Raw genomic sequence first — 25658 nt, 5'->3', positions numbered from 1 at the left:
TCATCGGCTCTCCTTTGCTTGGGGCGCCACTCCATTTTCCGTGGACGACCCTCTTCATCCAGGGTCCGCTGAACTTTCGTAGCCAGATCAGGTCGTGCCTTCCTTAGCATATGCAGGTATAACCTTTCGGCTTCCTCCAAGCCGCGCAATCGCTGAACCCTGCGCTTTTGGGAACGGCTGAGTCCGTCAGGGCACCACCTTGGACGGTGGTACCTGTCTTCTTCTTCTTCTCCCTCGTCTTCTGAATCCTCGAGATCTTCCAAACGAGGGGACTCAGCGCGTTTGCTTTGTGTTGGGAGAGGCCCTAGACGTTTGAACACGGACACGTTGGCTGCCTCCTTCTTCTTCTGGTTGCATTCTGGGCAATTGCCGATTGTGGGCAATCGGCTCATTCCTGAATCCCAGCAGTGTCTGAAGAAGGGGCAGTCCCAGTGCCTATCGTTGTCGTCTTGCTCCCTTGATTTTCCTTTGGCACGGCGCTCATGCTTCTCCTCATCGCGATCACGCCGACGATATCTTCTGGCTTCTCTAGCCAGACGATCTCTTTCATCATCATCGCTGGATTGTCGGCGTTGGTCATACTGACTCACATACTTGTTGAGGAGGTGATCAGAGAGGGGTCGCTGATATCTTATGTTCTTCACTTCTCCCTCTGTGACGTAGCGCTTGCCATCATGACGGAGCCGATCGCGTGGAGCGGCCTCCTCTGTGTCCTTGCTACGAGAGCAGCTGCCCTCGTCTCCATCCTTGCCAGCGTGGTGTCCAAGTCCTACCATGTTGATGCTGAACGAGGATCCTGGCTGGCAACCTTCAGGGTAAGTGCATTCCACCATGTTAACGGCGGGGAAGGGTTGGGTGTCGACCTTCATGGCGTACTGGTTGAATATCAGACGTCCTTGTTCTATCGCCATTTGGATCTGCTGACGCCACACCCTGCAGTCGTTGGTGGCATGGGAGAGCGAGTTATGCCATTTGCAGTATGGCTTTCCGTTCAGCTCCTGTACCGTGGGGAATTTGAGACCTTCGGGTATCTTCAACTGCTTCTCCTTGAGCAGGAGGTCGAAGATTTGCTCAGTTTTGGTCACATCAAAATCAAAACCCCTGGGCGGACCTGGTGGCTTAACCCATTTGCAGGACACGGGGGTTGCCCCCCGAGTCCATTCAGCCACTGCTACCTCTTGATCTCCCGCAGAAACTTCGTTTTCCTCTGCCTCGACCAGGACTACTGCACGCTTGAATTTGTCCTGGTACAAGTCCGGGTGGCGCTGTTCATATGCCGACAGTTTCTGAACCATGTGCGCCAGTGAGGGGTAGTCTGCTTGGGAGGCCATGTCCTTGAGCGGCGCTGCAAGGCCCGCTACTGCCAACTCGACTGCTTCCTTCTCAGTCACACGAACCAAATAACATCGGTTCCTAAGATTCCTGAAGCGCTGGATGTATTCTGTCACAGTTTCTCCATGCTTCTGATGTATTTGTGCTAGATCGGCAAGGCCAGACTCGGAAGCCTCTGAGTGGTACTGCGTATGGAACTGTTCTTCCAACTGCTTCCAAGTCCGGATCGAGTCTGGTGGCAAAGAGGTGTACCACCCGAAAGCCGATCCCGTGAGGGACTGTGAGAAGAACCTCACGCGTAGTGGATCCGACACTGAGGCCGTTCCTAGCTGTGCCAAATATCGGCTCACATGCTCGATGGAGCTGGAACCATCTGATCCACTGAATTTGGAGAAATCAGGGAGCCGATATTTAGGTGGCAGCGGGATCAACTCGTACTCGTCGGGGTACGGCTTGGAATAGCCGATTGCCCTCCTTTTCGGCACCATGCCGAACTGGTCTCTCAGTATAGCACTGATCTGATCCCATTGTCTGGCTGCAGGAGTTGAACTCTGAAGATTCACCGGGGTGGCGTACTTAGCCAGCCATGCTTGCTTTTCCAGCTCTGAGCCAACTGCAGGAGCTGAGCTCTGGAGGTTCGTCGGGGTGGCATATTTAGTTAGCCACGTCTGCTTCTCAAGATCTGTTGCTGACGTTCCTCCTGCTTTCCCAGAAGTCCCTGATGTCGCGGCCTGGTTTGTGAGCGCCCAGTTACCGCAGTCTGGCACGTATGTGCACATGTACCCGTGAGGGATCTCCTTAGGTGCCTCATGCAAGAACTGGCAGTCACTAGGGTCACCACCGATCTTGTAGACGACGAATGCCGGTGAATTCGGCACTTCTGGTGCTGCCAACGCAAATGGCAGCGGTGGACGGGACTGGAGTGGCATCTCTCCTTGGTGTGTCCCGAGAGCTGGTCCTGACGGAGAGTACTGGTGCCTCATGATCTCCTGGATCACCCGGAGAGCGACACGCTCCAAAGTGTTCACCAGGTTCTCAGAGTGGCGGTGTAGCGAGTGAGCCACCAGGTAGTTGATCTCCTGACGTAGGGACCTGGTGCGTTCTTCTGACGGGGCAGAGAGGTCTATCCCATCGAGTGCACCATTAGGCGAGAACCCCTTCCACCTGATGCCATGTGAACGGGTTCTGTGGAAAGAGCCGATGAGGTCGGCCTCGAGGATTGCTTTGACCTCGTCATACTTCTTCTTGAGCTCGTCGGTCAGATCCTCGTACGTGACTGGAGTGCCGTCCGCCATCTCAGATGTAGATGGCGATGTGGTTGATGAAGAAGCTTGTCCCACCGGGCGTGCCAGAATGTGTTGCGGTCAAAACCCACCGGCGGGCAGCGACGGGCAACACAGTAGAGCCGGGAACAACTTAGGGCTGCGGCTGGCCCTGGTCCCTCCGAGCGACGGCCCGCAAAGCCTCTGGTACACACGTCCGATGCTGATGCAAGGGCGTGCCACCTGACTTATACCTGGTCAGGAAGGTGATGGAGATGCCTCGCTTAGTTTCCTGCATGGCATACACGTGAACATTAAATACGAGCCTCGATCGGCTCTCAGGTTATCCTGTGAATCGGCTCAAGGAGCCGATCCACCCATGATTCGTACGAGGTGCACGAATATATGGTGGTCCTGCTTGATCAAGATAAAGCTAATGCGATCTACGACGATTTAGGGTTTTCACCGCATAATCGGATCATCCTACTCACGATTGGGCCTCGCGGCCACGCACGGTGATCGTAAGCCGATCCTAGACAAGGCCTAAAAACCAACACGAGGTTGATCCCCGGAACATCCTGTCTAGGACTAGCAAACGACACCCTACGTGCCGCTGGATCCTCCAACCCTTTGTAAGGCCTAACTATTGCAGATATTAAACTAATCCTTGAAGAACAAGGAGCAACCGTAACGGATCGGATCTACTAAATAATGATCAAGCGGGGTGCCGCCCCCACGCCTAAGATAGGTGTGAGGGCGGCTAGATATGCAAAGGTTGCACTATGATAGCATATGATACGAAGAACAATGCTAACCCTAACATATCTAAGATAACTACGTTGCTCGCCATCAAAAAGGCTTCAGTACGAGCAACGCATAAACAACATAAAGCTTGTGCTGCCTAGATCGCAAGATGCGATCTAGGCAGCATGATGCTTACCGGTAGAAACCCTCGAGACGAAGGAGTTGGCGATGCGCCGAGATTGATTTTGTGGTTGAACGTTGGTTGTTGTTTATTCCATAAACCCTAGATACATATTTATAGTCCAGGGGACTTTCTAACGTGGGAATAATCCCCACCGTGCACGAGACAAACTCTACCTAAACGACACGTATCCTACTATATTACAGATACACGGGCCAACTAGCCCAAACTTTGCATAACAGGCCGATTCACGTATTTCTTCCATGTATATTCTTCAAATCCAATCTTGATCGCGGCCCACCTCTGACTCGGTCAAACTCTGGTGATAACAATTGTAGCATCGCGAGTCCGCCTCATTAAAAACCTTTCAACCCCACTCGGTGCCCTGAAAGGAAAAGAGTGTGTCTGAAAACTCGCGGGCATTTCAGTACATTGTATGTTTACAAGGAGGACTATATTTCGACTTTTAGGCGTAGAAACGCCTAAGTTGCGCCACGTTCCAGGGATTTGGCTTGGCTATCCCTGTCTTCTTATCTTTTATCCTGTATGCTCCTCCTTCTATTACTTATGTGACGATGTACGGGCCAATCCAAGGCGACTCGAGTTTTTCATGGCTATTTTGCGTAAGCCGAAGAACTAAGTCGCCTACTTGGAAAGATCTTGGTCGCAAACGTCGACTGTGGTAGTTTTTCATATCTTGCTGGTATTTGGTGACTCTTGATAATGCCTCATCTCGAGCTTCATCGAGTGCATCAACGTAGTCTTCCAGCGCCTTTCTCGAAGTTTCTTCATTGAATTCTGCCACCCTCGGGGAATTGTGTTCTATTTCTATTGGCAGCACTGCCTCAGTGATACGTCTCCGACGTATCGATAATTTCTTATGTTCCATGCCACATTATTGATGATATCTACATGTTTTATGCACACTTTATGTCATATTCGTGCATTTTCTGGAACTAACCTATTAACAAGATGCCGAAGTGCCAGTTGCTGTTTTCTGCTGTTTTTGGTTTCAGAAATCCTAGTAAGGAAATATTCTCGGAATTGGACGAAATCAACGCCCAGGGTCCTATTTTGCCACGAAGCTTCCAGAAGACCGAAGAGGAGACGAAGTGGGGCCACGAGGTGGCCACACCCTAGGGCGGCGCGGCCCAAGCCCTTGCCGCGCCGACCTGTAGTGTGGGGCCCTCGTGTGGCCCCCTGACCTGCCCTTCCGCCTACAAATAGCCTCCATCGCGAAACCCCCAGTACCGAGAGCCACGATACGGAAAACCTTCCAGAGATGCCGCCGCCAATCCCATCTCGGGGGATTCAGGAGATCGCCTCCGGCACCCTGCCGGAGAGGGGAATCATCTCCCGGAGGACTCTACGCCGCCATGGTCGCCTCCGGAGTGATGTGTGAGTAGTCTACCCCTGGACTATGGGTCCATAGCAGTAGCTAGATGGTTGTCTTCTCCCCATTGTGCTTAATTGTCGGGTCTTGTGAGCTGCCTAACATGATCAAGATCATCTATCTGTAATTCTATATGTTGCGTTTGTTGGGATCCGATGAATAGAGAATACTATGTTATGTTGATTATCAATTTATGTCTATGTGTTGTTTATGATCTTGCATGCTCTCCGTTACTAGTAGATGCTCTGGCCAAGTAGATGCTTGTAACTCCAAGAGGGAGTATTTATGCTCGATAGTGGGTTCATGTCTCCGTGAATCTGGGGAAGTGACAAATCTCTAAGATTATGGATGTCTTTGTTGCCACTAGGGATAAAACATTGGTGCTATGTTCGAGGATGTACTTACTGATTACATTACCCGCAATACAAAATGCAATTGTATGTTGTTAGATACTTAATACTGTAGGGTTCGGATGATAACCTGAAGGTGGACTTTTTAGGCATAGATGCATGCTGGATAGCGGTCTATGTACTTTGTCGTAATGCCCAATTAAATCTCACTATACTCATCATAATATGTATGTGCATGGTCATGCCCTCTTTATTTGTCAATTGCCCAACTGTAATTTGTTCACCCAACATGCTGTTTATCTTATGGGAGAGACACCTCTAGTGAACTGTGGACCCCGGTCCAATTCTCTATCTTGAAATACAATCTCTTGCCAATCTTTGTTCTACTGTTTTCTGCAAACAATCATCATCCACACTATACATCTAATCCTTTGTTACAGCAAGCCGGTGAGATTGACAACCTCGCTGTTTCGTTGGGGCAAAGTACTTGGTTTGTGTTGTGCAGGTTCCACGTTGGCGCCGAAATCCCTGGTGTTGCGCCGCACTACATCTCGCCGCCATCAACCTTCAACGTGCTTCTTGGCTCCTACTGGTTCGATTAAACCTTGGTTTCATACTGAGGGAAAACTTGCCGCTGTACGCATCACACCTTCCTCTTGGGGTTCCCAACGGACGCGTGCTGTACGCGTATCAAGCACTTTTTCTGGCGCCGTTGCCGGGGAGATCAAGACACGCTGCAAGGGGAGTCTCCACATCCCAATCTCTTTACTTTGTTTTTGTCTTGCTTAGTTTTATTTACTACTTTGTTTGCTGCACTAAATCAAAATACAAAAAAATTAGTTGCTAGTTTTACTTTATTTGCTATCTTGTTTGCTATATCAAAAACACAAAAAAATTAGTTACTTGCATTTACTTTATCTAGTTTGCTTTATTTACTGTTGCTAAAATGGGTACTCCTGAAAATACTAAGTTGTGTGACTTCACAACCACAAATAATAATGATTTCTTATGCACACCTATTGCTCCACCTGCTACTACAGCAGAATTCTTTGAAATTAAACCTGCTTTACTAAATCTTGTTATGCGAGAGCAATTTTCTGGTGTTAGTTCTGATGATGCTGCTGCCCATCTTAATAATTTTGTTGAATTGTGTGAAATGCAAAAATATAAATATGTAGATGGTGACATTATAAAATTAAAATTGTTCCCTTTCTCATTAAGAGGAAGAGCTAAAGATTGGTTGCTATCTCTGCCTAAGAATAGTATTGATTCATGGACTAAATGCAAGGATGCTTTTATTGGTAGATATTATTCCCCTGCTAAAATTATATCTTTAAGGAGTAGCATAATGAATTTTAAACAATTAGATACTGAGCATGTTGCACAAGCATGGGAAAGAATGAAATCTTTGGATAAAAATTGCCCAACCCATGGACTGACTACTTGGATGATCATCCAAACCTTTTATGCAGGACTGAATTTTTCTTCGCGGAACCTATTGGATTCAGCTGCTGGAGGTACCTTTATGTCCATCACTCTTGGTGAAGCAACAAAGCTTCTTGATAATATGATGATCAACTACTCTGAATGGCGCACGGAAAGAGCTCCACAAGGTAAGAAGGTAAATTCTGTCGAAGAAACCTCTTCCTTGAGTGATAAGATTGATGCTATTATGTCTATGCTTGTGAATGATAGGACAAATGTTGATCCTAATAATGTTCCGTTAGCTTCATTGGTTGCACAAGAAGAACATGTTGATGTAAACTTCATTAAAAATAATAATTTCAACAACAATGCTTACCGGAACAATTCTAGTAACAACTATAGGCCATATCCTTATAATAATGGCAACGGCTATGGTAATTCCTATGGGACACACCCCCTGGACTTGAAGCCATGCTTAAAGAATTTATTAGTACACAAACTGCTTTTAACAAATTTGTTGAAGAAAAGCTTGGGAAAATTGATATACTTGCTTCTAAAGTCGATAGTCTTTCTGCTGATGTTGATCTCTTGAAATCGAAAGTTATGCCTAATGAAAATCATCATAATAAAATTGTTACTACAGCAAATGCCATCCAAGTTAGAATTAATGAGAATATAAGATTGATGGCTGAATTGCGTGCTAGGTGGGAAAGAGAAGAAAATGAAAAAGAAGATAATATAGCTAAAGTTTGGACTATTACCACCACTAGTAATGCTAATGCTACACATGTTGCTGCACCTCCTACTATTAATGGTAAAATAATTGGTGTTGGCAATGTTTCCACTTCTAATGCAAAGCGCGAGAAACTGCCTGAAACTGCTAAAACTGCTGAAACTGCCTGTGATAAAGCTGCTGAAATTTTTTCCAACATTGGGGATGATGATCCCATTGCTTTAGATTATAATGGTTTGAATTTTGATGATTGCCACATCTCTGAAGTTATAAAGTTCTTGCAAAAACTTGCTAAAAGTCCTAATGCTAGTGCTATAAATTTGGCTTTCACAAAACATATTACAAATGCTCTCATAAAAGCTAGAGAAGAGAAACTAGAACGCGAAGCTTCTATTCCTAGGAAGCTCGAAGATGGTTGGGAGCCCATCATTAAGATGAAGGTCAATGATTTTGATTGTAATGCTTTATGTGATCTTGGTACAAGTATTTCCGTTATGCCTAAGAAAATCTATAATATGCTTGACTTGCCACCGCTGAAAAATTGTTATTTGAATGTTAATTTTGCTGATCATTCTACAAAGAAACCTTTGGGGAAAGTTGATAATGTTCGCATTACCGTTAACAATAACCTTGTCCCCGTTGATTTTGTTGTCTTGGATATTGAATGCAATGCATCTTGTCCCATTATATTGGGAAGACCTTTTCTTCGAACTGTTGGTGCTATCATTGATATGAAAGAAGGTAATATAAAATATCAATTTCCTCTCAAGAAAGGTATGGAACACTTCCCTAGAAAGAGAATGAAGTTACCTTTTAATTCTATTATTAGAACAAATTATGATGTTGACACTTCGTCTCTTGATAATACTTGATACACACTTTCTGCGCCTAGCTGAAAGGCGTTAAAGAAAAGCACTTATGGGAGACAACCCATGTTTTTACTACAGTACTTTGTTTTTATTTTGTGTCTTGGAAGTTGTTTACTACTGTAGCAACCTCTCCTTATCTTAGTTTAGTGTTTTGTTGTGCCAAGTAAAGTCGTTGATAGTAAAGTTCATACTAGATTTGGATTACTGCGCAGAAACAGATTTCTTTGCTGTCACGAATCTGGGCAAAATTCTCTGTAGGTAAATCAGAAAATTATGCCAATTTACGTGAGTGATCCTCAGATATGTACGCAACTTTCATTCAATTTGAGAATTTTCATTTGAGCAAGTCTGGTGCCTCGATAAAATTCGTCAATACGAACTGTTCTGTTTTGACAGATTCTGCCTTTTATTTCGCATTGCCAGTTTTGTTATGTTCGATGGATATTTCGATTCCATTGACTTTCAGTAGCTTTGTGCAATGTCCAGAAGTGTTAAGAATGATTATGTCATCTCTGAACATGTATATTTTGATTGTGCACTAACCCTCTAATGAGTTGTTCTAAGTTTGGTGTGGAGGAAGTTTTCAAGGATCAAGAGAGGGAGATGATACAACATGATCAAGGAGAGTGAAAGCTCTAAGCTTGGGGATGCCCCGGTGGTTCACCCCTGCATATATCAAGAAGACTCAAGCGTCTAAGCTTGGGGATGCCCAAGGCATCCCCTTCTTTATCGACAACATTATCAGGTTCCTCCCCTGAAACTATATTTTTATTCCATCACATCTTATGTGCTTTTCTTGGAGCGTCGGTTTGTTTTTGTTTTTGTTTTGTTTGAATAAAATGGATCCTAGCATTCACTTTGTGGGAGAGAGACACGCTCCGCTGTAGCATATGGACAAGTATGTCCTTAGGCTCTACTCATAATATTCATGGCGAAGTTTCTTCTTCGTTAAATTGTTATATGGTTGGAATTGGAAAATGATACATGTAGTAAATTGCTATAATGTCTTGGATAATGTGATACTTGGCAATTGTTGTGCTCATGTTTAAGCTCTTGCATCATATACTTTGCACCTATTAATGAAGAAATACATAGAGCATGCTAAAATTTGGTTTGCATATTTGGTCTCTCTGAGGTCTAGATAATTTCTAGTATTGAGTTTGAACAACAAGGAAGATGGTGTAGAGTCTTATAATGTTTTCAGTATGTCTTTTATGTGAGTTTTGCTGCACCGGTTCATCCTTGTGTTTGTTTCAAATAGCCTTGCTAGCCTAAACCTTGTATCGAGAGGGAATACTTCTCATGCATCCAAATACTTGAGCCAATCACTATGCCATTTGTGTCCACCATACCTACCTACTACATGGTATTTCTCCTCCATTCCAAAGTAAATTGCTTGAGTGCTACCTTTAAACAATTCAAAATTTATTACCTCTGATTTGTGTCAATGTTTTATAGCTCATGAGGAAGTATGTGGTGTTTATCTTTCAATCTTGTTGGGCAACTTTCACCAATGGACTAGTGGCTTCATCCGCTTATCCAATAATTTTGCAAAAAGAGCTGGCAATGGGATTCCCAGTCCCAAATTAATTAATAAAAATAGACACTCCTCCATGGTATGTGATTGTTGGACGGCACCCGAAGGATTCGGTTAGCCATGGCTTGAGAAAGCAAAGGTGGGGAGGAGTGTCATCATAATAAAACTAAAAAGGCACTCCTTCATGGTATGAGATTGTTGGCAGGCACCCGAGGATTCGGTTAGCCATGGTTTGTGAAAGAAAGGTTGGAAGGAGTGCCAAAGAAAAATAAAATAAAATGGGAGCCGCTCTTTGAAGGTTTGTCTGGCAAGGGGGTTAGAGTGCCCACTACCATTCGTTGACAACAACAAACACCTCTCAAAATTTTACTTTTATGATCTCTATATGTTTTCAAAATCAAAGCTCTAGCACAAATATAGCAATCGATGCTTTTCCTTTTTGAAGGACCATTCTTTTACTTTTATTGTTGAGTCAGTTCACCTATCTCTCTCCATCTCAAGAAGCAAACACTTGTGTGAACTGTGCATTGATTCCTACATACTTGCATATTGCACTTATTATATTACTCTATGTTGACAATATCCATGAGATATACATGTTACAAGTTGAAAGCAACCGCTGAAACTTAATCTTCCTTTGTGTTGCTTCAATGCTTCTACTATGAATTATTGCTTTATGAGTTAACTCTTATGCAAGACTTATTGATGCTTGTCTTGAAGTACTATTCATGAAAAGTCTTTGCTATATGATTCACTTGTTTACTCATGTCATATACATTGTTTTGATCGCTGCATTCACTATATATGCTTTACAAATAGTATGATCAAGGTTATGATGGCATGTCACTCTAGAAATTATCTTTGTTTATCGTTTACCTGCTCGGGACGAGCAGGAACTAAGCTTGGGGATGCTGATACGTCTCCGACGTATCGATAATTTCTTATGTTCCATGCCACATTATTGATGATATCTACATGTTTTATGCACACTTTATGTCATATTCGTGCATTTTCTGGAACTAACCTATTAACAAGATGCCGAAGTGCCGATTCTTTGTTTCTGCTGTTTTTGGTTTCAGAAATCCTAGTAAGGAAATATTCTCGGAATTGGACGAAATCAACGCCCAGGGTCCTATTTTGCCACGAAGCTTCCAGAAGACCGAAGAGGAGACGAAGTGGGGCCACGAGGTGGCCACACCCTAGGGCGGCGCGGCCCAAGCCCTGGCCGCGCCGACCTGTAGTGTGGGGCCCTCGTGTGGCCCCCTGACCTGCCCTTCCGCCTACAAATAGCCTCCACCGCGAAACCCCCAGTACCGAGAGCCACGATACGGAAAACCTTCCAGAGACGCCGCCGCCGCCAATCCCATCTCGGGGGATTCAGGAGATCGCCTCCGGCACCCTGCCGGAGAGGGGAATCATCTCCCGGAGGACTCTACGCCGCCATGGTCGCCTCCGGAGTGATGTGTGAGTAGTCTACCCCTGGACTATGGGTCCATAGCAGTAGCTAGATGGTTGTCTTCTCCCCATTGTGCTTAATTGTCGGGTCTTGTGAGCTGCCTAACATGATCAAGATCATCTATCTGTAATTCTATATGTTGCGTTTGTTGGGATCCGATGAATAGAGAATACTATGTTATGTTGATTATCAATTTATGTCTATGTGTTGTTTATGATCTTGCATGCTCTCCGTTACTAGTAGATGCTCTGGCCAAGTAGATGCTTGTAACTCCAAGAGGGAGTATTTATGCTCGATAGTGGGTTCATGTCTCCGTGAATCTGGGGAAGTGACAAAAATCTCTAAGATTATGGATGTGCTGTTGCCACTAGGGATAAAACATTGGTGCTATGTTCGAGGATGTAGTTACTGATTACATTACACGCAATACTTAATGCAATTGTCTGTTGTTAGCAACTTAATACTTGAGGGGGTTCAGATGATAACCTGAAGGTGGACTTTTTAGGCATAGATGCATGCTGGATAGCGGTCTATGTACTTTGTCGTAATGCCCAATTAAATCTCACTATACTCATCATAATATGTATGTGCATGGTCATGCCCTCTTTATTTGTCAATTGCCCAACTGTAATTTGTTCACCCAACATGCTGTTTATCTTATGGGAGAGACACCTCTAGTGAACTGTGGACCCCGGTCCAATTCTCTATACTGAAATACAATCTCTTTGCAATCTTTGTTCTCTTGTTTTACGCAAACAATCATCATCCACACTATACATCTAATCCTTTGTTACAGCAAGCCGGTGAGATTGACAACCTCGCTGTTTCGTTGGGGCAAAGTACTTGGTTTGTGTTGTGCAGGTTCCACGTTGGCGCCGGAATCCCTGGTGTTGCGCCGCACTACATCTCGCCGCCATCAACCTTCAACGTGCTTCTTGGCTCCTACTGGTTCGATTAAACCTTGGTTTCATACTGAGGGAAAACTTGCCGATGTACGCATCACACCTTCCTCTTGGGGTTCCCAACGGACGCGTGCTGTACGCGTATCACTCAGCTCCATGGACTAAAAAGAACGGAGTTTCCTGTGTCGCTGTATTTGGTGTCGTTCGAATACTCCATAATACGCTAGGCAACTCCTCTGGCCATGTGTGTCGAGCTTTTTTCCAATGGTGTTAACATGCGCTTCTTGATGTCGTTGCAGATGATGTCGTTTGTTTTTTCGACCTGTCCTATGGTTTGCGGGTGCGCAACTGAGACAAATTGTAATTTAATGCCTGCCTCTGCGCAATATGCCTTGAATTCCTTGGATGTGAAGTTGCTGCCGTTGTCTGTGACGATGCTATGAGGAACTCCAAATCTAAAAACGATAGTCTTGACAAATTTGATTGCGGATGCTGCATCTGGTGAGTTTATCGGTTTCGCCTCGATCCACTTCGTGAACTTATCGAAAGCTACTAGCATATACTCGTATCCTCCTGGCCAAGCTTTGTGTAGTTTTCCCACCATATCAAGACCCCATTGAGCGAAGGGCCATGACAGTGGTATTGGCATCAGTTCTGCCGCCGGAGAATGAGGTTTCGCGGCAAACCTTTGGCACGCATCACAAGTACGCACTATGTCCTTTGCATCCTCAATTGTTGTTAGCCAATAGACCTGCTCTGAAAACCTTTGCTGCTATAGCTCGACTGCTTGCGTGATGTCCGCACACCCCTTCTTGTACATCTTTCAGAATAAGCCTTCCTTCTTCGGGTGTAACACATGTCTGTACTATTCCTGAAATGCTTCGTTTGTATAGCTCTTCTTTGATCACAGTAAAGGCTTTGGAACGTCTGATAACTCGCCTTGCTTCAACTGGATCATCGGGCAGTTCTTTCCTTAGGATATATGCTACGTAAGCCCGCATCCAAGGAATTTGTACCATTATTACCATGTGTGGTTCCTCCTCCTCTTCCGATGTGGTTGCCCCCAGTGCTGCCGGAGCCCCCGAGGCTTTCTCATCCTTCCCCTTCTTCTGCTGTTTCTTCGCCTTGGGTGATCTTTCAGCTATCTCTTCCCAGAATACGCCAGGTGGTATTGCTAGACACTGTGACCCGATGTTTGCAAGGACATCGGCTTCGTCATTGCTAAGATTTCCTTCGCACCCATCGAACAGCTTCTCGAGCTCATTATATACTTCCTTGTACGCTATCATACTGTCATTGACTACGTCGCATTGATTCATCACCTGTTGAGCCGCCAGTTGTGAATCACCAAAGATTTTTAATCGAGTTGCTCCACAGGCTTTTGCCATCTTCATCCCGTGTATAAGTGCTTCATACTCCGCCTCGTTATTAGATACCTTGGGAAACGTCATCCGTAGCACATATTTCAACTTGTCGCCTTGAGGTGATACTAGTACCACGCCTGCTCCAGCTCCTTCTAGTCTCTTGGACCCATCGAAATTCATAGTCCAAGTCCTCGACAAATCTGGAGGTCCCGTATTTTGTAGCTCCATCCATTCTGCGACGAAGTCTGGTAAGATCTGTGATTTTATTGCTTTTCTCTTCTCGTATGTGATGTCCCGAGGGGAAAGTTCTGTTCCCCAAAGGGATACACGACCCATAGCTTCTGGGTTGTTTAATATATTGGATAAAGGCGCCTTATTGACCACTATTATCGGATGCGCCGAAAAATAGTGCCGAAGTTTTCTTGCGGTTGTGAACACTCCATATGCTAACTTCTGGTATTGCGGGTACCTTTGTTTTGAAGGCGATAAAACTTCACTTACGAAGTATACCGGTCGCTGTACTCCGTGGAGTTTTCCTTCTTCTTCTCTTTCGACCACAAGGACCGTGCTGACCACCTGAGGCGTGGCTGCAATGTATAACAGGAGAGGCTCCTTCTCCTTGGGCGCCACCAAGATTGGTGGTGCTGAGATTGTGCGTTTAAGGTCCTCGAAAGCCATGTCTGCTTCTTTGTTCCACTGGAACTTCTCTCCTTGATTGATCAAAGCGTAAAACGGCAACGCCTTTTCTCCCAGCCCGGCGATGAATCTGCTTAACGCTGTGACTCGCCCAGTCAACTGTTGTAGTTCCTTCAACTTTGTTGGCTTCCGCATTGTCACGATGGCTTGGATTTTCTCTGGGTTGGCCTCGATTCCTCTTGCTGAAACCAAAAAACCCAGAAGTTCCCCTGCAGGGACGCCAAAGGAGCACTTCGTCGGGTTTAGTTTGAGGCAGAACTTGTCAAGGTTGTCGAAAGTTTCCTTAACATCCTCGATCAAGGATGACCCCTTCTTTGTTGTTATGATGACATCATCGATTTAAACTTGGACGTTCTTGCCAATCTGTGTGGCAAGACACTTCTGCATCATCCGATGATATGTTGCTCCCGCGTTTTTCAATCCAAAGGGCATTGTTCTATAGCAGAACACACCGTAAGGTGTTATAAAAGCTGTTTTGACCTCGTCTTCTTCTTTTAATCTGATCTGGTTATAACCAGAGTATGCGTCCAGGAAGGAAATACGTTCACAACCTGTCGTGGAATCGATGATTTGATCGATCCTTGGGAGGGGAAAGTGATCCTTTGGACAATGTTTATTGAGACACGTGAAGTCGACGCACATGCGAAGGACCTCTGTGTTTTTCTTCGGGACCAGTACTGGGTTAGCTACCCATGTGGCCTCTATATGTAATTCTTTGATAAAGCCAGCTTCTCTAAGTCGATTGATTTCTGACAGCATAGCTTTGCGGTTTGGTTCCGAAAAACGCCACAAAGGTTGTTTTATTGGTCTTGCTACTGGATCCAACTTAAGGTGGTGCTCGGCAAGTTCCCTGGGTACTCCTGGCATGTCAGCTGGACACCATGCAAAGGTTTTCCAGTGCTCACGGAGGAACTCGACGAGCGCGCTTTCCTATTCGAGGTCTATGTCTGTTGCAATGGACGTCATTTTCTTGGGATCTGTCGGGTGGATCTGTACTTCCTTGGAATCTTTGGTAGCGTCAAAGTTTGGCTCCTTGAGCGGTCTCCCTACGTCTGGCAACACGTCATAGTCAGTTGTTAGCCTTGACGCCATATATTCTGCTTGCATCCCGAAAGTTTCTGACAGTCGATGAAAATCCTTGTCGCACTTATCAGTTAGCGCGAAACTGCCCTTTACTGTGATTGGTCCCTTGGGTCCAGGGAGTCTCCACAATAAGTATGTGTAACGTGGTACCGCCATAAACCTGGCATAGACTGGTCGTCCCAACAAAGCATGATATTGCGACGGGAAATCCACGACCTCAAACTCCAACTTCTCTCTTTTGTAGTTTTCTCGGGTTCCAAACTGAACGTCGAGATTGATCCTCCGCAATGGGTAACTTGGCTTTTCTAGTGTAATACCATGAAAACGTGTGTCAGTTGGTAACAAATTAGCCAATGAGATGTTCATCTTCCTCAGCGTATCCGCATACATAAGGTTTAAACTGCTGCCTCCATCAATAAATACTCGTGAAACGTCGAATCCTGCGATCACTGCTGGTAAAATCAAAGCAGACTGTCCTGGCCGCGGAACTTGTTGCGGGTGACCAGCTATGGTGAGGCCGATGTCTTGTCCTGACCAGTTGAGGTACTCGATTGGTGGTGGAGGAATCTTTTCTGCCATGAATACTTGTCGCGAGATTACTTTCTGAGCTCTGTTGGATGACCTGCCTTTCTGAATCATCGAGACTGCACCATTGGTGTCGATGTAAGGACCCGACTGTGGAGCTGTCGCTATTTGTAACTGGTGTCGATTTTCATCTGTAATTGCGGGTGGAGGTGAAAGGTGGATCTCACTCCTCGGCCCTTGAGGGTTCCTCTGTACTGTTAGCGTGCTGGTATGTCCTGCATATCGATGTAGTGCTAGGAACGTCCGGCAGTCCTTCTGCAGATGTCCTGATTGCCTTTTTTCCATTGTTGTCGACGAAAAAGTGCATTTGGCATGGTCCGTTTAGGAGTTCCTCGGGCGATACATATGGCCTTTGAAACCTCGGTCCGCTATATTGTCTATTGGGATGGGGACCATCCCGCTGATCACCTCGTTGCTCATTACTCCTCTGATGATCATCTCTATTGTTACTGCCACCAGCTGTTCTAAAACCAGCCGATATTTTGCCGAGAGCATCATAATCTGAGAACTGTCGATGGAATCGTCGCCTATTTTGAAAGTTTCGGTTACGCTCATCTTCAGGTGATCTGTGCCGTTTGTTATGAATAGTATCTTCTCCATCCGCCCAGCGATTCTCTATTTCCATGAGTGCTGCTATTGTTTTCGGGTTGGTCCTTCCCAAGTCCTCGACAAAGTTTCTCCTTCGAATTCCAGCGAAAAATGCGTCTATTGCTCTTTCGTCGGATATATTTTCTGCTGAGTTCTTGATGATGTTCCACCTCTGGATATACGTCATCATTGGTTCGTCATATTTTTGTCTACAAGCCCTCAACTGCTCCAATGACGCAGGTTTCTTGCAGGTGGATCGGAAGTTTTTCACAAATATATCCTCGAAACTTTCCCAGCTGTCGATAGAACCAGCTGGAGGCAGCCTCTTTATCCATGATCGTGCAGCTCCACTCAAGCGTACTTGGATGCTCTGCATGGCTGTTGCTCTGGTTCCACCCATCAGCTTTACCGTCTCGAGATAATCAACTAGCCAATCCTCAGGATCTTCCAAGCAGTCGATTTTTTTGTAATTATCGGGTAGCTTAAACCCAGATGGAACTCGAGTTTTGCGGACTCGTCTCGTAAGGCACGGGAGCCCGCACATATCCTCTTCGTCAATCTCTAGTGTGTGCCGATGTTCCCTTCTTTGTTGTCGCGCTCTGTCCACCCTTGCTTGTGTTGCTGTGTCTCTTGCCCCACTTGTTCTTGCTGCATCTTGCACCGCTGTAGTAGGTCGTGGACTATTTTGCCTTGCAGATCCTTCGGGATGCGTGCTTGCGGACGTTGTTCCCATGGCTCCAACTCCTGCCATGGCCATGTTATACAACGCTTCTCTCGGATCTCCGGGAGGTGGCCTGGATGCCAGGATGTAAGCTTGTGTCGCCATGTATCCAGCTTCTGGTGTTTTGGGAATAATATTCCCCCTCGTGTCAATCGACATAAAGGACATGTCGAGGTTTTGAACTAGGTTCTCCCTCTCAGCCTCAGGTATATGTTGCAGCCAAGACCTTGCCCTATTCTAAGCTGCTCTATGACTTTCTCCTTCCGAGGTACCTGAGTGTCGACTCAAATCTGCTCTTTGTCTGCTTGACGCCGAAGCCGCGGCTTGCCTCCTATCCAGTTCCACTTTCTGTTTTTCGAGCTCTCGCCTAGCACGGGCGAGTCTATATTGATATGCTTGCAACTCTTCAGCTGTTGCAGTTACAGTCATTGGTTTTGTGCCATCAATAGCTCTTGCAACTCTATCCCAAACTGCCTGCGGAAGTTGCACCATATCACGGTCTGTAGGTCCCGCATACTTGGTGCCTAAACCTCGCGTAAGATCAGCGGGATCAATGTATGGTTTACCCACATCATCGAAAGCCTCTGACATTTCTTGCTGCGCTCGGCTTGTTTCTCCAATGGATTGTAGACGGCGCCAATTGACAAGGTATTAACTTGTCAATGCCTACAGATTGTAGACTAGGGTTTAGTTAGAAGTAGAGGGCAAGTAGATCTCGAGGTTTTAGCCGGAAAAGTACTCGACTACTAAAAACTAGGGTTGCGTTAACAATAGAATCGATCCTCTCTTTGTCCCTCGACTCCCCTTTATATAAGAGGCGGAGTCGAGGGTTTCGTATTACACAAGTTTACAGATTCCAGGAGACTCTTTGAGTTCAATCCGTAAAGTTACCAATCTTTCTATTTCCTAATACAATTCTATCTTTCCTTATCAATAACTAACTGGGCTTCCGAGATCCACGTGCGTCGACTCATGGGCCTCCAGTAAACCCCGGGTACCTTCTTCGGCAGGCCCATTGGGGATGCCTATGTCACCTATGGTGCTGACTGGGACATGGGCTGCTGACGAGGCAGAGGACCGCACGTTAGGAAGAAGGAACATGCATGGGTCAAAGTGCAAAGTGCAAGATCGAGATCTGTTAGGGTTTTTCACCCAAGGAGGGGCTAGATGCGGTCGATGACGAGCGGGGTCTGCCGCCACGCAGACGGCTGAGTTGGTGAAGCTTGTGCTGCTGCCCGACAGGTTTTCGATGTCGTGCGCGTTCCAGGCGATGGTGGTCACCGAGGGCGGCGTGGATGCACGCGGGCGATGCAAGGCATCCCAGGAAGCACGTGCTAGCGCATCAGGTGCGCCTCGTCGGCGCGGTCCAGGAGGATGTGGTGTCGTCGTCGGAAGTTCGCCGGTGACGGACATCTGCGGGCGGTCGGCAACAGAACAAGGAAAAATGGAAGCAAATGAAGGGAAAAGATGTCCAGGAGGTGTGCCACTATACCCGGAGCACGATGGCGTGGTCGGTTCAACCGGAAGAAGTCGTGGTTGGCTGGAATCGAGAAGAAGAACCGACGGGGCTGAGGAAGAAACGAGGTCGGCGGCGGCGATTCGAAGCGTCCCTGGACGATTCCTTGCAGGAGGAGGTATATGACATCGATGCACTTCTGTTGGTAGTCTCAACTTGCCGCGGGAGTGGCCAGAGTGGTGGCGCCATGGTGGCCTGCTTCGGGTGCTCGGTGGATAAACGCAGAGAGAGAGGGGATGGAAAAGAGAGGTGGCGGCGATAGATGGGAAGGAGAGGGCCTACGGTTTTCCAGAGGGCAGCCTCGGGTGCGGAATAAAAGGGAAAGAGAGAAAGTGGTGCAGTGGTTGGGTGGAGATGGTGACAACCACGGTGCTCATGCCTCCTGCGTGAGGAAGGAGAAATACGACAAGGGGAGCGGCGTACCGCTTAGGTGGAGAAGATGGACCGGGTGCAAAGTAGGGGGGTGGGCCACCGTTCGGGCTGGTGCATGAGGAGAGAAGAAAAGGGGACGGGCCAGAAAGCGAGGGATAAGGATGGGCTGCCGGGTGCATGCTGTGCTCATAAACCAGGGGGCCAGAAGAAGAGGGGGAAAGGTTCTAGGGTTTTGTTTTGAAAGAAAAGACAAAGGGGATGGTTTATTATAGAAACCATATGAGAGGAAAATAAAAATAGATAGGATTATATAAAATGATTTTATTTTGTAAAATCATGGATGATATGATGCATGATGTCATGATGATGCATAAAAGAAAAAGATCAAACAAATCTATTAGGGGTACTATCCCGGGCCGTTACACACACACACACTCTCTCTCCCTTTCTCTTCCTCCTCCAAACTCAAAACCTACTCCATTGGATATCCAATTTCGTTTGTTTTTGATTCGATTCCTCGCAGTCCATCGAAATATGGTACATTTCTCCTCCAATCCCCAACTTATATATTTGGTTGATATATAAGTAGACGAGATCGAGATGTCACGCCGACCACGACGTGTGGGTTCCTATATAGATCTAGATTGGACGGTCAATGTGGGATAGATACATCTAGATCTACATAGAGGATGTGGGATGCATGTAGGACAGGAAGATTTGCTCAAAAAATATCAATTTGTTTGGTTAAATGACCTAAATTTGGGGTAGAAATGGGAAAAATGCGGGAGAAGGGTAAGGTTGATGAGTCTGTGGGAGGAGAGAGTGAGATGAGAGGGGGTGTGTGTGAGCTGTAATAGTGCCCAGGTTACTGCCAGCGCACCGTGGTGCGGCTGCGCGGACGATAGGGTGGTCAGCCGTGTGTAGTTGCTCCGGGCCTGGCCCAGAAAGTACTGCCGACGCAGCTGGCCATGGGTGCACCGGCAATAGCAAAATAGAGTCGCCGCGCCTTTGGTAAGGTGCGCCGGTAGTAATCTTTGGGCCAGGCCCGGAGCGGATGACTCGCAGCCTAGTTTTAGCACCGTCGCACCCCGTGGCCTGGTGCACCGGCAGTAGGACTTCTTCACTGGCGCAGCGGGATAAGGGCGCACCGACGGTAGTTTCCACCGGCGCATGGGGATTCTGGTGTGTCGGCATCATGTTTTCCATCTATAGGCATTTTCCTAGTAGTGGTAGATATATCGAGGCTTAATTTTGAGGTCCTGACCCTCATCCCCAAGGGTGCTGAAACAATTCAGGCCCATTTTCCTCATTAACGTGGTGTTTAAATTTATTGCTAAGGCTTATGCGATTAGATTAACCCCTATTGCCTACCATACTATAGATAGATGTCAAACAACGTTCATTAAGGTCCGATGCTTGCATGAAGGGGTGTTAGCGCTTCATGAGATCATACATGAGGTGTGAATGAAGAAGCTCTGGGGAGTCTTCCTCAAGCTGGATTTTGAAAAGGCATACGATAGAGTGAACTGGGAGTTCCTCCGTATGGTTTTAACTCAAAAGGGCTTCAAACCTGGGGTGGTTTATCACCTGATGCAGTTGGTCTCGGGGGTACAGACTGCAATTAATATCAATAGTGAAGTAGGGCCATACTTTAGGAACGCTAAGGGAGTTTGACATGATGGCGGATACACTTTCCATCGTTCTGGAGTGAGCTAGGGAAGTTGGGCACATTAAGAGCATGGTGGATCACCTTATCCGCGGCAGGGGGGAGGGGGTGATACGTTGCAAACGTATCTATAATTTTTTATGCTTCATGCTTGTTTTATACTAATTGCTACATGTTTTGTTTAACTTTTATGCATTTTCCGGAACTAACCTATTAACAAGATGCCACAGTGCCACTTTCCTGTTTTCTGTTGTTTTTGTATTTCAAAAAATTTGTACAGGAAATATTCTCGGAATTGGACGAAACAAAAACGAAAGTTCCTATTTTTCCCGGAGCGAAGACGAAGTCCAGAGGAGAGACGAAGGGGGTCCACACCTGTCCTAGGCGCGGCCTGGCCCTGTCCCGCGCCTAGGCATGGTGTGGGGCCCACAAGCACCCCACCGACCTCAATCCTCCGCCTATATAAAGCCTCCGACGAAAAAACCCTAAATATACAAGCCTCTGTCCATGAAAAGTTCCGTAGCTCTGCCGCCATCGCAGACAAGATCCGGGGGACAGAAATCTCTGTTCCGGCACGCTGCGGGACGGGGAATTGCCCCCGGAGCCATCTCCATCGACTCCATCGCATCTCCATTGCCGTTGCTGACTGCCATGATGAGGAGGGAGTAGTTCTCCCCCGGGGCTGAGGGCTCTACCGGTAGCTACGTGGTCTGTCTCTCTCTCCCATGGTGTGATCTTTATGTGACCATGAGCTCTGTAATATAGATGTCGTTATGCTATTCAAGTGGATTTTACTTATGTGATCTCCAGAGACTCCTTGTCCCACGTGTGTAAAGGTGGAGTGTGTGCACCGTGTGGGTCTCTTAGGCTATATTTCACAGAGTACTTGTTCACTGAATTATGATTTGAGTTGGATGTCTATATGAAATTGTGGTGTGTTAGTACCGCCTATGAATGCTCAAAGTGCAGCGCAAGGTGTTCATTAGTACTTTGGAATACATTTTTAAGGTTTGCTTTTGCAGACCTACTTAGTGGATTAGTGCTTGTTATCCAGCCGAAGAGTCTTTCAGAATAGCATAGTGAAGTGCTTATATTTATATTCCTTTATGATATCATTGTTGAGAGTGACCACTAGTGAAAGTATGATCCCTAGGCCTTGTTTCCAAACATCAAATCACCATTTATTTACTGTTTTCCTGCATGTTTAGTTGCTACCATATTTATTTCAGATTGTTATTACCACTCATATTCATCCATATCACTTGCATTTTACTATCTCTCGCTGAACTAGTCACATATACATCTGACAAGTGTATTGAGTGTGTTGGGGACACAAGAGAATTCTTGTATCATAATTGCAGTGTTGCTTGAGAGGGATATCATTGACCTCTACCTCCCTGAGTTCGATAAACCTTGGGTGATCCACTTAAGGAAAACTTGTTGCTGTTCTACAAACCTCTGCACTTGGAGGCCCAACACTGTCTACAAGAATAGAAGCGTGCGTAGACATCAAGCTCTTTTCTGGAGCCGTTGCCGGGGAGTAATCAAGACACTCCATCAAGCCCATCAACTGCCATCAAATCTTTTATGGCACCGTTGCCAGGGAGGTAAGGTAAAAGGTACTCACATCCTTTGGCTTCTAAGTTTTTTAGTTGCTGGTGAGTGGTCGAAGTTATTTACTTTAGATTCTGCAATTACATTTTGTTTTATTTTCACTAGTTAGGCTTAATGTAAAACAACAACAAAATTATAGAGCTTTATAGTATTTATCTTGAGTTAGGACATGAGGTGTTTGAAGAGAAAATTTAAAAAACCTATGGAACTTTACTTGCATGCTAGTAGCGATGTTATTAGTATGAATTCTTTGGACATCATTATTGCTAATGCTATGGAAAAGTCTAAGCTTGGGGAAGCTGGTTTTGATGAGCATGATATTTTTAGTCCCCCAAGCATGGAGGAGGAAATTTTCTATGATTGTACTATGCCTCCAATATATGATGATTATGTTATTTTCAGTCCATCTGCTATTGAGGAGAAAAGTAATTATTATTATAATATGCATCCTATATTTGATGATCATGGCGATGAGAATAATAATGATAGCTATCTTGTTGAATTTGCTCCCACTACAATTAATAAGAATGACTATGCTTATGTTGGGAGTAGTAATTATTTTATGCATGTGGATCATGATAAGAATGCTTTATGTGATGGTTATATTATTGAATTTATTCATGATACTACTGAAAGTTATTATGAGATTGGAAAATATGGTTGTAGAAGTTTTCATGTTACTAAAACACCTCTCTATGTGCTGAAAGTTTTGAAGTTACTCTTGTTTTATCTTCCTATGCTTGTCACTTTGTTCTTTGTGAATCTATTTGTGTACAAGATTCCTATGCATAGGAAGCGATTTATACTTAAATGTTTTTCATATTTTCTCCTTGATGCTCTCTTTTACTTCAATTCATATTTCTTATGTGAGTATCTTCTCAAATTACTGAGCCTAGCTGAAAGGCGTTAAAGAAAAGCACTTATGGGAGACAACCCATGTTTTATTTACAATAATTTTTCTTTTTGTTGAGTCTTGGAAGTTACTACCTCTGTAATGAACGGTCCTTATCATTTTTATTTCATGTTTGTGCCAAGAATAGCCTCTAATAGGAAGAACGTAATGTTTGGGGAAGTTGCTATCCTGAAAACAGATTTTGTGCTATAACCATAAAAATTCATAAAATTAACCAGAGCGTAATTTTGAGCTGTCATTTTTTATGCATATGCCCCAGGTTATTATCTAACTTTAGTTAGTTCACCACTTTTCGAAATAAGCAACAAAGAATTTTCAGAAATTTTGATCTTTACCTGTTGTTCTGTTTTGACAGATTTCTACACTATTTGCATTCGCCTCTTAAATCTCTTTCTTTTTGAGTTCTTTTGATCAGAGAACTATTTGAAAGGTTGCTACAGTAGCTTATGCTTTAATAGATGTTTGATATATGTTAGTACTAAACAGAAGTGGATTTTTTTATTTTTATTGTACTAATGCTGCTAATAAAGAATTATGAGAAGTTTTTGTATGAAGGAAGTTTTCAAGTGTAGGGAGAGAAGAATGATTGATGAGATGAAGAATGAAAAAATATCAAGCTTGGGGATGGCCCTGCACCCCAAAGACATATCCAAGAGGTACAAGCGACAAATCTTAGGGATGCCCAAGGCATCCCCTCTTCATCAACAAAGCAATAGGTCATCTCTCTATACGCTATATTTTTTATTGCTTCATACACTATGTGTTGTTCTTGGAGCATCTTTTTTTTGTTTTTGTTTTGTTTGCTTTAGCATATGTTGGATCCCGGCACATTTGTTTTGTAGAAAGACCCGCTCCTTTTTAATTGCATAGAACGCTCTAGTTTTTGCTGTCAATGTTTTGCGAGTGTTCTAGTTTTCTGATACCGTGTTTAGCTTTTTTTTCTTTCACTTGAATTTTATTCAGAGCACGTTAGTATTCTTTATTTGTGTATGATTAGCTCTCTGGTCTATAATGTATTTCATCTCTGAGAGTTATTTCAAATAAGTTGATTCGTGTTGGATACGAGTAAAATATTTCATGACTATAGTGATGCAAATGGAAGCTTGTCTAGATTGTGGCATAGACTTTGACATGTCATGTTGGATGTTATTCTTGTCATATGATTAGTATTTATTGTTTTAGCATTACTTGTTTCAAATGGCTGAGAGTGCATAATGTGTCATTGAAAAGAATCATGTGTTGTTCCTATCATAAAAGCATAGTATTGTGGTATCCTCCTTTGATGCTTTATTGGGTTGATTTGGCGCATGCTTATAACATGTTATGACTATAACCAGTCAACTAAAGCCTCTATGATCATTTAGTTTTTGATTTGTAATATCACTTTATGCTTTGATTGATAGTTTTTTTTTCGCTATGCGTGATTATGACCATTATTGCTCTCTTAGTTGGTCGCTTCCAGTCTTTTTGCTAGCCTGCACCTGTACTGAGTATGAGCTCTACTCGTGCATCAAACCACCAAAAACCAAAGTTGCCAATTTTTTCCACCATATCTACCTATATGTGGTATTTCACCGCCACTCCAAAGTAAATTACTTGTGTGCTACATTTAAACCTTCAAAAATAATCACCTGTTTTGTGTAAATTATAGCTCATGGGAAAGTAGTCTAAAAAACTATTGTGGCAAGTACTATGTTTTATGCATTTTTTATTTCTTATATGTATTATACTGTGAATTCTCATCTTGTTTGAAGTAAGGAATATTTACCATGAGTTGCAAAGATTTGAGTATGCATATTGTTAGAGAGGAACATTGGGCCGCCAACTAAAGACATGTTCACATGGTGGAAGTTTCAGTTGGGCAAAAGTCCAAATACCTGTCCTTGTTTTCCCGGTATGGATGTCCAAAAAAAATTGAGATTCATCAAAATTGAGAAATCTAATTAGATTAATCTCCTAGGACCTTTGTACAGGAGGCAAGGAGGTACCCCTTTGTGACACTTGGTTAAAACATATGCATGTGATGAAAATTCATGGAAGTCCAAGCTAATTAGGACAAGGTGTGAGCACTATTGGTATATTATGCATGAGGCAAGAAAACTTATAGGAAGTAATTATGCATAAGCCATACTATTTATCACTGCCATTGACATGAGTAGCACCTCTCAAAATAAATATTTTCAAACACTCTTATTTCTTTCAAAATAAAGAGCTCTAGCACATGGGTAATCACTGATTCCCTCTGCGAAGGGTCCTTTCTTTTACTTTCATGTTGAGTCTTCATCTTCTACCTTATGCACCGATTAAGAGAGCATAGTTGTCATTCTTAGTGCAATGTGGATAGTCCCAAAATTAT

Source organism: Lolium perenne, chromosome 5, assembly GCF_019359855.2.
Source record: "Lolium perenne isolate Kyuss_39 chromosome 5, Kyuss_2.0, whole genome shotgun sequence".
Taxonomy (NCBI): domain Eukaryota; kingdom Viridiplantae; phylum Streptophyta; class Magnoliopsida; order Poales; family Poaceae; genus Lolium; species Lolium perenne.
The sequence above is the reverse complement of the archived record's forward strand: the minus strand, read 5'-3'. Positions refer to the sequence as shown.